The sequence below is a fragment of the Dreissena polymorpha genome, chromosome 4, assembly GCF_020536995.1.
Source record: "Dreissena polymorpha isolate Duluth1 chromosome 4, UMN_Dpol_1.0, whole genome shotgun sequence".
NCBI lineage: Eukaryota > Metazoa > Mollusca > Bivalvia > Myida > Dreissenidae > Dreissena > Dreissena polymorpha.
The window spans coordinates 66,249,319-66,262,883 of record NC_068358.1 but is presented as its reverse complement, the minus strand read 5'-3'; positions in this window follow the sequence as shown (position 1 = coordinate 66,262,883).

Below are 13,565 nucleotides of genomic sequence, written 5' to 3'. Positions count from 1 at the left end.
ATTGAATTTTGCATAGACATCCTCATGTGCAGGAGAGACAAGCTACTGCCTGACTGGACTGTTCCAGTAGAGTTGACCCCCATAATTTAATCTAAGGCTTCAATATGTACATAACAGTGGTTTTTATCAAAAGTGTGTTATAATAATGTGCATGCAAATTAAATATTTAAGTACTTTAAATTAAAGTTGTATTCTCACAACTGATTGCAACAGATTTCTGCATGCCTGTATTGTCCACATATTCTTAAAATGTGGTCTGCACAATTGGCAAAAAAATTCTATATATTGGCTGATTTGTAAATTAAGTCAAGTGGATTAAAAAACTATGTCAGTTTATTAATTTTAATAACATTTTTAGAGCCAGGTTGTTGCCCAATCGATAGAAAACTTACAAAATATATTTTGTTTTTCTATTGATATATCCCCTTGTCAAAAAATAACCCACTTTCATACCAAAACACACTTAAACCAACATAAAACTATGTTTTTTCTGAGTTTTTCTTAGCAGAAGTTGGTTTTTGATATTAAAAGCGAGTTTTATGTGCGCTAAACTGTGCTTAACTGGGTTTAAAGTTGGTTATTTTAAGAAGATGTGTGTTTAAGCGAGTTTTTTTCTGTAAGAAGTCGGTTTTTTGTGTGTCAAAAGTGAGCCTTTTTATTTATGAGTTGGTTTATGTGTGTTTAAGTGTGTCTTTTTGTTTTATAAGCGAGTCTTTTACAACAGAAGTTGGTCTTTTTTTAAACAGAAGTGGGTTTAAGCGAGTTTAAATTGGTCTTTTTGTAAATAAGTTGAGAGCTGCAACGAGGCTTAAAGACTAACTTTAACACACTTTTCAATAAGTTGGTCTTTTGTTTATTAATATAACTCATCAATGAAACAATAATTCTTCAACTAGGTCTTTGTTTGATGTTTATAGCCATAAATAATACAAGTCAATTGTTAAGGGGCTTTTTTTACAGCTTGTTTGCCATTGTCCCTATTGTACATTTGTGTGCTCCCCATAATTTTTAGGGAATATTGGATGAAAATGGCTCTTTCAGAACATCACAGGTTCACAGATGGACAACAAGTATCACTGACAAAAACTATAACAATGGTCAAGCTTAGTTTTATACATAATACATGAAAGAGTTTGTGTTTCACTTTGATTTTTTTCTTTATGTTTGTTTTTATTATAAACAATATCTTATGATTGTTTTATGTCTTAAAATTATTTTATTTTTTAAAATTTTAAAATAATCTTACATGATTGTTTATATTTGTTTAAAAAAGTATTTACTTGTTAAATCTGCATATTTAAATAATTATGGTATTGGAAACATTATTTTGGAAATGATCTATTTATTTTTGTATATAAGTTGTGCAAGATTGTGATATTTTCATATGATACCATCATATCCATTTTCTTAATTTGCAATAAAAAAAATAAAATGCCAAACATGACCTGTGTTACATCAACTGTCATCAAAATAACAAGACAATACCTAAAAACACCCTTATTTCACACCACTAACAATAAACAGATAACAATCTGTCAGGCATTCAGAGTTAAACAGGGTACTGATTTTAAGGGTAGATAAGGCTACTGATGGGGTTTGCTTAAAGATAAGGCTGTGTGGAATGAGATATAAGGCTTTTGATTGGCTATTGCACAAGGAGTTATCTTTTTGAAAACAACAACTTTTGAAAAACAAGCTGGTGTCAGCAATTGAATATTGAGCAAAATTTAATTCAGCAACATTAATATAAAGAAGTGAAAGACTTATAATGGTAGTGTAAAATGTCTTGAAATTCTGTCAGCATGAAGTATTGTGTGATGAAAACAATGTGTTTTTTACTACAATGTGGAAATCACATAATAAGTTGGTTGGAAAGGAGGTTGAACTGCCTGTTGTTTTTTTTGGAATACTGAAGAACAGTTTTAACAGGTTTGTATTGTCATTTCTTCATCCCTTTTTTTATTAAGTTTATTGAATTAATTATGATCATTATCATATTTATATATTGTCACTGGGAAATGTAAATGGATAAGTTATTATATTGCAATTTAAAGGAAAAACAACACAATTTGAAGCAAAAATAGATAAACTTACACATGAAAAAGTGTAAATGTTGTGTACAGTGAATATGTGTTTCATGGTTATTGTCATCTTAAATTTTATTAATAGCTATTTCTGGTATTACTGAACGGATTCCTTTCCCTCATACTTAATTAGAACTTACATATTTTAATTTTGAAGGTTAAACTCTTTCCACGAGGCAAAATTTACATTGATGGGAAGATCCTTTGGAAAGAATGTGCATCATCGCCTGCCTGATGTATGGACTTTTATACCTGGTTTTTACCCTGCACAAGCTGGCAAACTTAAGGGGAACAAGAGTGGGGAAACCTCGCCCTGTCCTTGACCAAGAAAGCTGGATTTGTTGAGAGGTAAACTATACAGGTTATTGCATTTAAAATGCAACCAGTCCACACAGCCAAATGAGACCATGCATCTTGGTACATTTTCAAACTGCATTTTCTACCAAACACAATTTCTTTTAATAATTGATGAAAAGTGCTAAGTCACATGTGATCACGGGATTAAAATTTAAAAAATAAACAAACAAAAACAACAAGCAAATGACTCAAATGCATTATTATGAAAGCAACAAGATTACCATAACATCAATATTTCATAGTTAAGTGGAATGAAAACATAACCAATTAACATGTTTGAAGAATGCCTTGCCCTTTTGAAAGTGTTTTGGTATTAATCCTTTGCAGATCAACTGGCGTAAGAGATCCTCAAGAGGAGAAGGACACAAGCGGCACCAATGGTACATGTCGCTCCAGCACCTGCTTTCCAGGTCTCTCTACCAGCTGCTTTCCAGGTCCATCCACCCGCCAAGATCAGGTCTAGGTCCCTGCACTGGCTGCCGTCCAGGTCCCCTAGCTGTCAAGGTCTCTCCAGTGGCTGCTGCGTAGGTCCCTCCACCGTATGCCGTCAAGGTCCCTCAATACGCTGAAATCCGGGTTCCTCATTCCGCTGCGGTTCAGGTACCTCCAACAGCTGAGATCCGGGTCTCTGCAGCAGCTGTGGTCTAAATACTCCCCCCGCAGTGGTCCACTGCCGTTAACCTTTTGCTTTAAAATCTTCCATAAATGTCTATTATTGTATAATGTACTGTAAAAATAATATGTTTGTATTATTTTGCGGTGTACTATTTTTGTCATATAAACATAATATCATACACATTGCCTTTTTTTCCCTTTAAACCACACGGGGCTTATAATGAACTGTTGTAATTGCTTCACAAAAACCTTTTTTTTAGAACATATCAGTCCAAAATTATTTTTTTTCACACTGCAAAATCCCACAAAAGGCTAAAAAAAACTACTTTCTTAAGAAAAACTCACTGTTAAAACCCACAAAAAACCAACTTACCAAAACCCACAAATGTTTTCTTCACAGATAAAATACTGCTAATAACTAGGTTTAAAGCGAGTTAAAAGCATGTTTTCACTGTGAAAAAAAACTAAGAAAGGCTTGCTTTCAGCTCACTTTTTGCTCACTTAAAAACCGTGTTAAGCCTGCTTATAGCTCACATTTAAAACACACTATTTACCCACTTAAAACCAACTCCACAGACAGAAGTTGGTCTAAGCATGTTTAAAAAACCTCAAAAAACCAACTTGTAGAAAATCATACTCACTTTAAACCCACTTAAGATGGTTAAAAAACCCACTATGTTGGTTTAAAGCGAGTTAAACCAAGATTTAACTCAGAAAAAACCAAGTCGGTAAGCTAAAAAACCAAGTCGGTAAGCTAAAAAACCCAGTCGGTAAGCTAAAAGCGTGTCTGAAAAAACCCGCTTTTAGCACAGTGCAAATACCACAGAGTTAAACACAGCTGAAGAAAACTCACTTTAAACCCACTTAAGACGGTTAAAAACCCACTATGTTGGCTTTAAGCGTGTTAAACCAAGATTTAACTCAGATAAAACGAAGTCGGTAAGCAAAAAGTGTGTTTAAAAGACTCGCTTTTAGCTCGGTGCCAATACCGCAGGGTTAAACCCAGTTTAAAACTGGGTTATAACCGGATTTTGCTCACTTTTTTGACAAGGGATATCCATGTTGAGTTTGAAAATGGTTCCATTCAGTTTTAAATATTAGTGCCAAGGGTTGATGCAGTTTTCTTTTGTGACTAAAAACATTGTAACAAGCAAAAACTCAAATGTTTACGTATCATCATGAAACTTGCTTAGAACTTGTGTGTTTTTATTATCATACATTTCTTGGGAGAGTTCAAATATTTTCCGATGCAGATTTCTTGGTATGACATGATAAAATGTGTTACAGACGTTTATCTCATTATTTAAAACTGTTGACATACCAAAACCCTTTCTCTTTGCCTAATTTTTGAAAAATTGACAGAAAATTTGTTCCAAAGCATACCAGATCAAAATATGTTCTTGAGGTCTGAGGTGAGCGCACAAGAGCCTTTGACCCTCTTATTCTCATATTTTTGACGCGTTGTCCTTGTTTTAAGACGTGCGTACCTAGGTTCAAACTCGTCCTGGATATTGCAAACATAAAATATTCTGACAAGGTTTCTTCAAGATTGAGTGATAAGTGATGCTTTTAGATTGATTACAAGGTTTGTCTTAGATTTAAACACGTGACATAATTTATTTTAAATTATGTTACTCGGATTCGATGTCGGCGTATATATTTACATTATGACCATGTTTTATCAAGATTAGATTACAGTAGAAGCATCATCAGTGTTAAACTATATAAAAGTTGGTGACCCACGGGACTGGACTGACCATATAACAAAATGGGTCGTAATACAATTTGTCGAACTTCGTATACTATGACAATAAAGATGTTCGTTCAAACAAACAACATATTTGTCTGGCCGCATAGGTATTGACCTTAAGAAGCCAAAAGCAGATTTGATTAGTCGTTTAATCTTTAACAAGATAAGGCTCATGTTAGTAAGAGATTGGATGACTGCAGCACTTCCTTCTTGTGTGTTAGACTTGATATCATTTTTATGCTCGCCCAAAATTTATTTTGGGGGGAGCATATAGTCGCCGCTTCGTCTGTCCGTCCGTCAGTCCGTGCACAATTTTTGTCCGGCTAGTTCTCAGCAACTAATGACTGGAATTCAATGAAATTTTATGGGAAGCTTCATTACCAAGAGGAGATGTGCATATAATCAGCGGATTCTGGTCGGATGATTTTTCACAGAGTTATGGCCCTTTGAAATTTTCTATAAAAATTATTGTCCCCCCAACAACTGTGCCCTCAAGACGTTTCCTTTTATCTGAATATATAGTGCAATATTATGACAAAAAAAACTTTTGGGGAGCATCACCCGTCTCCGACGGTTTCTTGTTGTTGTTGTTGTTATGGTTTCTTCAAATACATTATGAAAATGTCAAGGAAAGCAATCTAAAATCATGCGTATAAAAAATACAGCATTTTATTAAATTTGAGTTTATAAATGGATTGCTACATCGAACTGTTTATTTTACATGTAGAGCTACTAATATATTGATTATATTATCACTTAAGATATTTACTGTTTTATATAGAGGATATTTGTTGGGTTCAGTGGAATATCGATTTTAATTCACGAGTGATCATATATATTTTCTATGGTCACGAGTGAATTAAAATCGATATTCCACCAAAATCAAAGAAATTTTATTTTTATTTTATGCCTTTTTCACCGGATATTTACATTGTAAAAAAGATTAACTAGAGAATTTCGCTGGAATAATGACGTCACTTCGTAAAAATGACGTAATTTCACAGTTAAACAGTGAAAAATATCGATATTTTTCGCTGTTTGAAACAGTGAAATATCAGCTTTATTACACTGATATATCTCGATAAACCATATGAAACCATGAAATAAATATTTTCATTCAAGAGGCGATATCCATGATATGTATGCATTCGGTTTTGCAGCCGAAACATGTTTATTGCAAATTGTTAAACGAGTTCCTTGTCATAAATTCAAATAGACTACATAATGATAATGCGGTGTGTGATTTTGAAATGATATTTTATCGATGCGCTTGCTTTGTACCCTCAGATAAGTGTGTTTGTTTTAAGTGGGTGGGTGTTTTTAATCCAGTAAATCCTAGAGTAAGTATCGCGTATTTTACGAAACGCATTATTTTACTTCCGACATAATTGGGTACCCGACATAATTCAACTAATTGTCCATCAGCACATGCCCTGACTCAGTAAACTAGCTTGAGTATGATATTTTGACAAAAGACCATAAAGTCCTTTGGTTTCTTTCCTTCCTCTTCCTGATAAGAAAACAATGAACACTAACATCGATGATGACAGTGATAATTTCGTGGCTATAGTGCTCTAAATAGGTGTTAAATCAACAACACTTAGGATACTAAAGACATCGTGACTATAATAAACTTGTTTCAATCTTTAGATTAACATCTAAATAGAAGCGACGATACCAGTATCGTCCAGTCTCAACTCATGAGATTGTCATTATTTCAATATAATAACGAACAAAAGAAAAAAAACAACACGACAATGTACCCAGGATACAGGATTCACGGGGCTCACAGGAGATTACGCACGGCTGACAGAATGTAAACATACCGTTAAAAACATTTTTATGCAAATACCTTAAGTTATTGAAATACATTTGCAAAAATCTTAAGCGCATAAAAGACAGTTTTTCTTGCGGTTTGTGCTCATATCTTAAGATTCAAGAGTAAATCATTGAATATGTCTGAAATCGGTGCCATATGTTCACTTTGCATGCAGCGACACGTGTACATGAATGAGATACACACATGATGACCAAGAAAACAGGCTTATTAAATAAAGTAATTTTGAAGTTTTACACATTGCCATAAGCAGCATAATAAACTGTATTTTATGCGCTAGTGTAACACAACACAAAAAACAACACAAATAACCGGTGTGTTTGCATCCATTAACGTTTAACTGTGAACCCCACCAAGTCACGTGATCTTGCACCCTGTTCCTTGTGATCCGACGCGATTTTGCGTATACAGAGTATCTTAACGTTTGAATAACTCAAATCATTTAATATTATTTCAGAATCGTATGACCATGATAGGACAAAATGTCGTATACGCGACTTATGCTAACAGACAAAAGGTCAATGTCACACATTAAGGTCAGTTAGACATGTATATTTATATTTCGTTCATCGACATACTTACAAATGCATGATTTAAGTGTACGTTTTATTCCAGATTATTCTTTCATCCGATCGCACGTAGTGTAGCATACATCTTATATACTTTTCGTTTAATTGCATACACAATATCCGCTTAGTATTCTTCGTTGTTCACCCTTTCTAAAATGTTGGTCGTTTTGTAAATAAATACATTGTTTAGTGTCAAAGCGTTTCATGGGCGTCAAAACGTTTATATTATACACATGTGGGGTATTAATAACATCAGTATGACAAAAACAAAAAAGATTTCCGAGTTTTATATAGTGATCGTAAATGATATCCAATAATTTAATAGATAAACATGATAAAGGTGTTTAGCTATTAAAATTAATAATAATATATTTATAATTATATATTATTTGTGTCGATCATATGTACATTTAGAGGTAAACAACGTATAATGTAAATGAATTTTGTCTGTATCATTAAAATGTGTATAGATCTTTTAAAGTTTCTTCCTGTGTATGATCACGTGGTTTCTACACGAAGAGTTCGAATTAGATCTAGTTTCCTGTGGGCATAAAAGTATAAAATCCAATGTTGTTTTCATTGGCAACACTTCTACAAGTACATATACGTCTATTTTTATAACACATTTATGATGGACACAGCAGTTAAGACTTTTTAATTCTCAATTTTCTAAGGACACATTAAATCCTCTTTTTTGTAAATTAATGGTTTATATTTTAGTTGTACCATTGCATAATCTTAAATCACAGTGTTTCATACGAGATGGAGGCATATATAGAAATACTGAGTTCAAGAGCATGTTACAATTCTTATTAAACGTTCTCTACTAATAAAGATATTTAAAACCGGCTTATTATCACTTGATCTATAATGTGACTTCATTAACGTCACATACAACAACTCGTTCGCCTTCTGAATACATGCTGACAGACGGTAAGGATGTTGTTTCTGTCCAGGAGGTTCATAACGATGTTCTCCAGTATCTTACAGCATATACAAACGAATGATACTTGGCGGTATTTACTCGTTTTGTACATGTCTCCTTTCTTGCATATTGGCGCCTCAGTGGTAATCTCCCATATATTTGGGATCAATCCTGCTCGCATGTATGTCAGAGATACGGGACACAATTACTGCCAGTTGTTTTAGGGCCTTAGCTGGAAGAATATCTGATCTATGTTGCCTTTTACGAGTTTAGCTTCAGAGGAAGCTTTATCACTCCACTGTGCGTAGCCTGGATGTGTTGCATGGTTGGTGCTGGCTCCCCATCTGGAGTTGGGTTTATGTCATTGTCCTGTCATGGTTGAAAAATATTTTATATTGCTAATTCATTGTGTTAGCCTCGTCCAGTTGGTCTCTTTAGAACCTGTCAATAGCTTTCAAAGCGTTCCAACCCGGAGATGTCCTTTCTGGTAGACTAAATGGAGTTCCAGAACTTCTTTTTTTTGGGGGGGGGGGATGCTGGGTTTCAAATAAGCCTGTCTCTCTATTCGATGAGTGTTTGATTTGACATTGAGATAGCGATGTCGGTCTTTTTGCTTTCCTGTCTCTTTAACAGCTTACCAGTTTTTAACCATTCTGTCGTTAGCCTTGATTGCTTTGGGGCCCATGGTTTCTGAACCTTATTCCCAGACATCGTCTTCTATGGGATTTGCTGGTTCATTAAACCTCCTTTAACATTTTAAAACAGATGATTTACCATACAATTCCTTGTAGATAGACATTCTTTGATCACTTAGCAAAGGAACGCCCAATTTATCAAATAAAATACCGTTAACAGTATACGTCAATAACCGTCGAAGAGTAAAAACAACAACAATATATATATATATATATATATATATATATATATATATATATATATATATATATATATATATATATATATATATACTTATTTAAATTTTATGTATTTTTTTTTTAAATACTTGTACATTTTACCGCATTTTACCGATTTTAATCGTCCACAAGTCTAAACTGCTTGACCTTTAAGGTACAAGGGGCCTAATGGGTACTTTTCCAGAAACACTTTTTGTTAATATTTCCACATAGTAAATTGTATATCACAACTAATTGCACAATTTTTAAACTTTTTACCAGCCGGTTAACTTTTTATACTTGGTTGAATACACCTACCCCTTGACTCGGTTGGGCGTTTTCTATGGATTTACCCTATATCCAAAAAATATAGTTTTTTGTAATGGGATATACTTATAGTTTGACAATTACCTTAAGAAACGTACTCGACTGGATTTTGTTAGTAGATACAGAATGAAAAAAGTGTCATTGAAAGCGAATTGTTCCTTTGATCTCCAATAATGTATGCACTTATCTGGATAAAATGGCAAAAAAACGACAACAAATGGTTCAGTGACAAGACACTTTTATTACGTTTTATGTCACTTGTAGTGTGATGAAATGCATATATTGTACAGATTTATTTAACACAAAATATTTTCTACACACTAAATGAATTTCAGGAAGTTTTACTTTTCCTATCTCAAGAAATTACACTTTGAGTATGCCTACCCCCATTAACTTCCTTTTTGGGGTTATTTAGTTGCTTATTAAAAGCTACAGTTGTAAAACATGATTTATGAAGTAATTTAGCTAACTTTGGCTTTATATTGATATAATAATATATAAATAGTACAATCTTAAGGTCACCTAAAGTCAAAAGGCAACATATGAATACAGCCGAAGTTCACCACAAAATGTAAAATTTTTCCCAATATTAAGTAGCATTAAGACATATAAGTTATAATGTTTCTTTATACATGTAGCACAATAAAATACAACTTATATTTTAATAAAAACAGCCAGATTAATGACAACTAGATGTTCGTAATTTAGTACCAGTATAAAGCCATTGCGTGATTTTCACTGGCCTTGTGTCATTTGAAAGCCATATTATCTCGTTCCGTCAGTTTTCGTCACTGAAAAACTAACCACTTCAGATAAAAAAATTGCGTTTGTGACTTTTAGTAGTCCCTCATTGTAATTAGCAATGAAAGTGTCACGTAATTACGTATCGTTCGTGGATAACACACAGTAACAAACAAAGTTCATTTCTGTTTTCATCGAGATTTATTTCTGTTAAATAATTTCTAACACAACGCTTCTAATGTTCATGAAGTACAATTTTACAGCGCGGCGGCCAATTGGCCGCCACGTTAAGAAAGCGTGACTGCTCTACTCGATTGTCAAACTAGGACTCTAGAATCCTTCTTACCACAAAGCACAGCATTTTATTCCAAGGTACATGAACATAAAATTTAGATATTTCCTTTCTCATTCTTGGTTGGTTAACTATTCTCTTACCCCGATTTTCTAAACCCACCCCTTCGAATAACCCTTGTTGATTGGATGGATCGCTTATACACCTACCACCTGTCACAGCAGAAGAGTGCAATATACAATTATCACTTTGGGAACATTTCATTTGCATACTTGATCATACAAACAGATGCTCTCTATGGACAAACCACATTAGTAGTGTGAAACCTAACACTCCTATAATCGATTACGTGAACCCCGATACCCATAAGATACACACTCAATCCGAACTTACATTTGTTATGTACATTGGGAAATTGGATATTTCAATTATTTAAATTTCATTATATACCATATCTGAATTGGGGCTTGTTATGTACGAGCCGAATGTTCCCGATAATTGAACTACATTGGAGAAATGAAACCATACTTCCATAATCAATTTTTCAAACTTCATTACATGTCCCTTCCGGACTGACATCTGTTATGTTAATTCCTAAATACCCGCAACATACAGCAACGTTAAATACTCAAACATATTATTAAAATATTTCCCTATTATTAAATCTATCTGTAATTAAATTTATATACCGTTATGTTACAAAAGTATCACTAAAGTCATCCTCTCCGGAACGAGAAAATATGGCTTTCAAATGACACAAGGCCAGTCCATATCCCGCAATGTGTTCGGCTGTTGGTCGCTTAGAGTTCCTCTATGCAACAGCACGTCTAACAATCTAATGTTCTTTGCCTTTAAGGCTTTTCATGACTTAAACAAACTGAATTTTGGATTGCAGTCACAGTATATGGGCAATATTGTCAGTAATTTTACATGTTTTAAGCAAAGATCCCACTGCTTCAACATCATCTGGGGCATCGTGTGCGTTGCAGGTTGCATGGAGAACACGTTCACTAGATCTTCCGGTTTGTGTGACTGTCCAGGATACAATTTTTGAAAACCGACAAAGAGTCAACAAAACTGCTTGCACAATTAGCAAACGTTTCAAAACATTGTGTGTTCAGCAATGCACTAACCAAAACCGGAAAATTAAACCTTATGAACAACAAAAATGACTCCGAGAAACTTTGCAAGCCACAACATAGAATCGAGTAGAGAAGTTTTAATTGATACACTATCAACACTTCCACCATTTACACGCATAATGCCATGATCATCAACAAAGATGCCAGTCACCTTATAAGCTTCGGAAGAAAATGGCACTGTTGTCTTCACATGTCGAGAACTTAAACCCCGTCTTCAAATGCAAAGCATAATCTGAGTAATATCAGTCATTACTGTACCTCGAACTGAAATACAAAATTAAATTCACACAATGCTTATTTCATGAAATTTATAATTCCACTTTATGTTTCATTATAACGCCTTATATGATCTTTGGTTATGAGAAAATCCATTTTAGCACAACAAGCACATTAGACGAAGTAGTTGAGATTTTCTTGATGGCCTCCCCAGCACGAGCCTCCATCTTCGTACGATTTCTATTTGCAATAGGCGTTATGTTTAGAATGGGTGGAAAGTTATTTAACTTCACCGGCCTGCCCAAACTGACTAATTGCTGAAAAGAGAATTGAAAATGATAAGAACATTGAAACGAAATAAGGCCGTCGTTACTAAATAATGACAATTGATTTTCATAGAATCCATTTGTATCATCTTTACAATAATTTAAATAACACGAATGAGCAATCAATTGTATTTAACAACACAAATTCGAAACTAAATTTTAAACTGAATATGATGGACACCGGAATGTTTCCTTATATATTACACGATAAACTAATATTCACTGGGAATGACACTTGAAATATTAAGGGGTCTTACAATATTTAAGAAGTCTAAAGATCAATGGCAATTGTACAATGATTAAACATTGATATGAATGGCAGGTTGAAAAATGAACGCTTGCATACCGGTTCCAAGCTTGGTATTTACGTCAAAGCATGGCATTCCCCTGGTCTTGAGATGGTGCTACTTTCAATAAGCAACACGGTTGACTTCTCTACAGTCAGGGTTTTCACAAACAACGTATAAATAACCACTGACGCCCCTTTGTAGTTCGCCAACAATGTTATATATTGTCAAAGGAATGGGACACAGATTACAAAACTGTCATTACTGTAATTTGTTTAGCATAACCTCCAGCTCAATCAATCTTCTTCCCTCCACCAGCCCGCTGCTTACTCTTTTCACGCCATTTAGCAAATGCGAATAGCTTTTACGCGAGTCATTTTCACACTGATCTCCATCGCAGGGATCGGTAAATGAATAATTGTGATATAGTAACAGTCTAAAGGCTGGTAGGCATGTAAAGCACAAGTTTATCCGACACCAAGAGTTTCCTTCTGAAATATCATTTTGCTGTATTATAAAATGGTATTCACTGGTTTTGAAAATCTACTTTCCGATCTAAAACAAGTTCAACCTCAGCAACCAGGACCATATTCTTCTAGATGTTCTAGATGTAACATAAAAATTATACATGGTCGTCGTAACATGCTAGACTAATCTTCTAATTTGGCTTATGTTTACAATAAACTTACTTACTTTCTTGTACAATAAGAGAATTTACCATAGACAAATAAAACATTGTTCAAGTTTAAATATATCTTTGCAAATGCAACCGAGTTCACCAACAGCTATTATTTGTGTCGTGTTTTGAGAAAACTGGGCATAATGCATGTGCGTAAAGTGTCGTCCCAGATTAGCTTGTTAAGTTCGCACAGGCGAACTGCACAGGCTAATATGGGACGACACTTTAAGCACATGCATTATGCACATTTTTCTCAGAACACAACACATTTGATAAACTGCTCCGGTTATTTTTAACAGCAGTAATGTACATAGAGTACATGACGTAGCTTGTGACGAAGAAGAAAGTTTATTGAGTTCTCATTTGAATATAATGGTATGATGGCATAAGGGTCTTTATTTAACTATGCTAAAATAATTATCAAAGACCCTAGATACAAACTCGTCAATTATTGAATTAAATAGATTATTTATGGGTTTTAAAGGATTATTAAAGGTAAGATACTAGTTCGAACGTGTTCTGTTT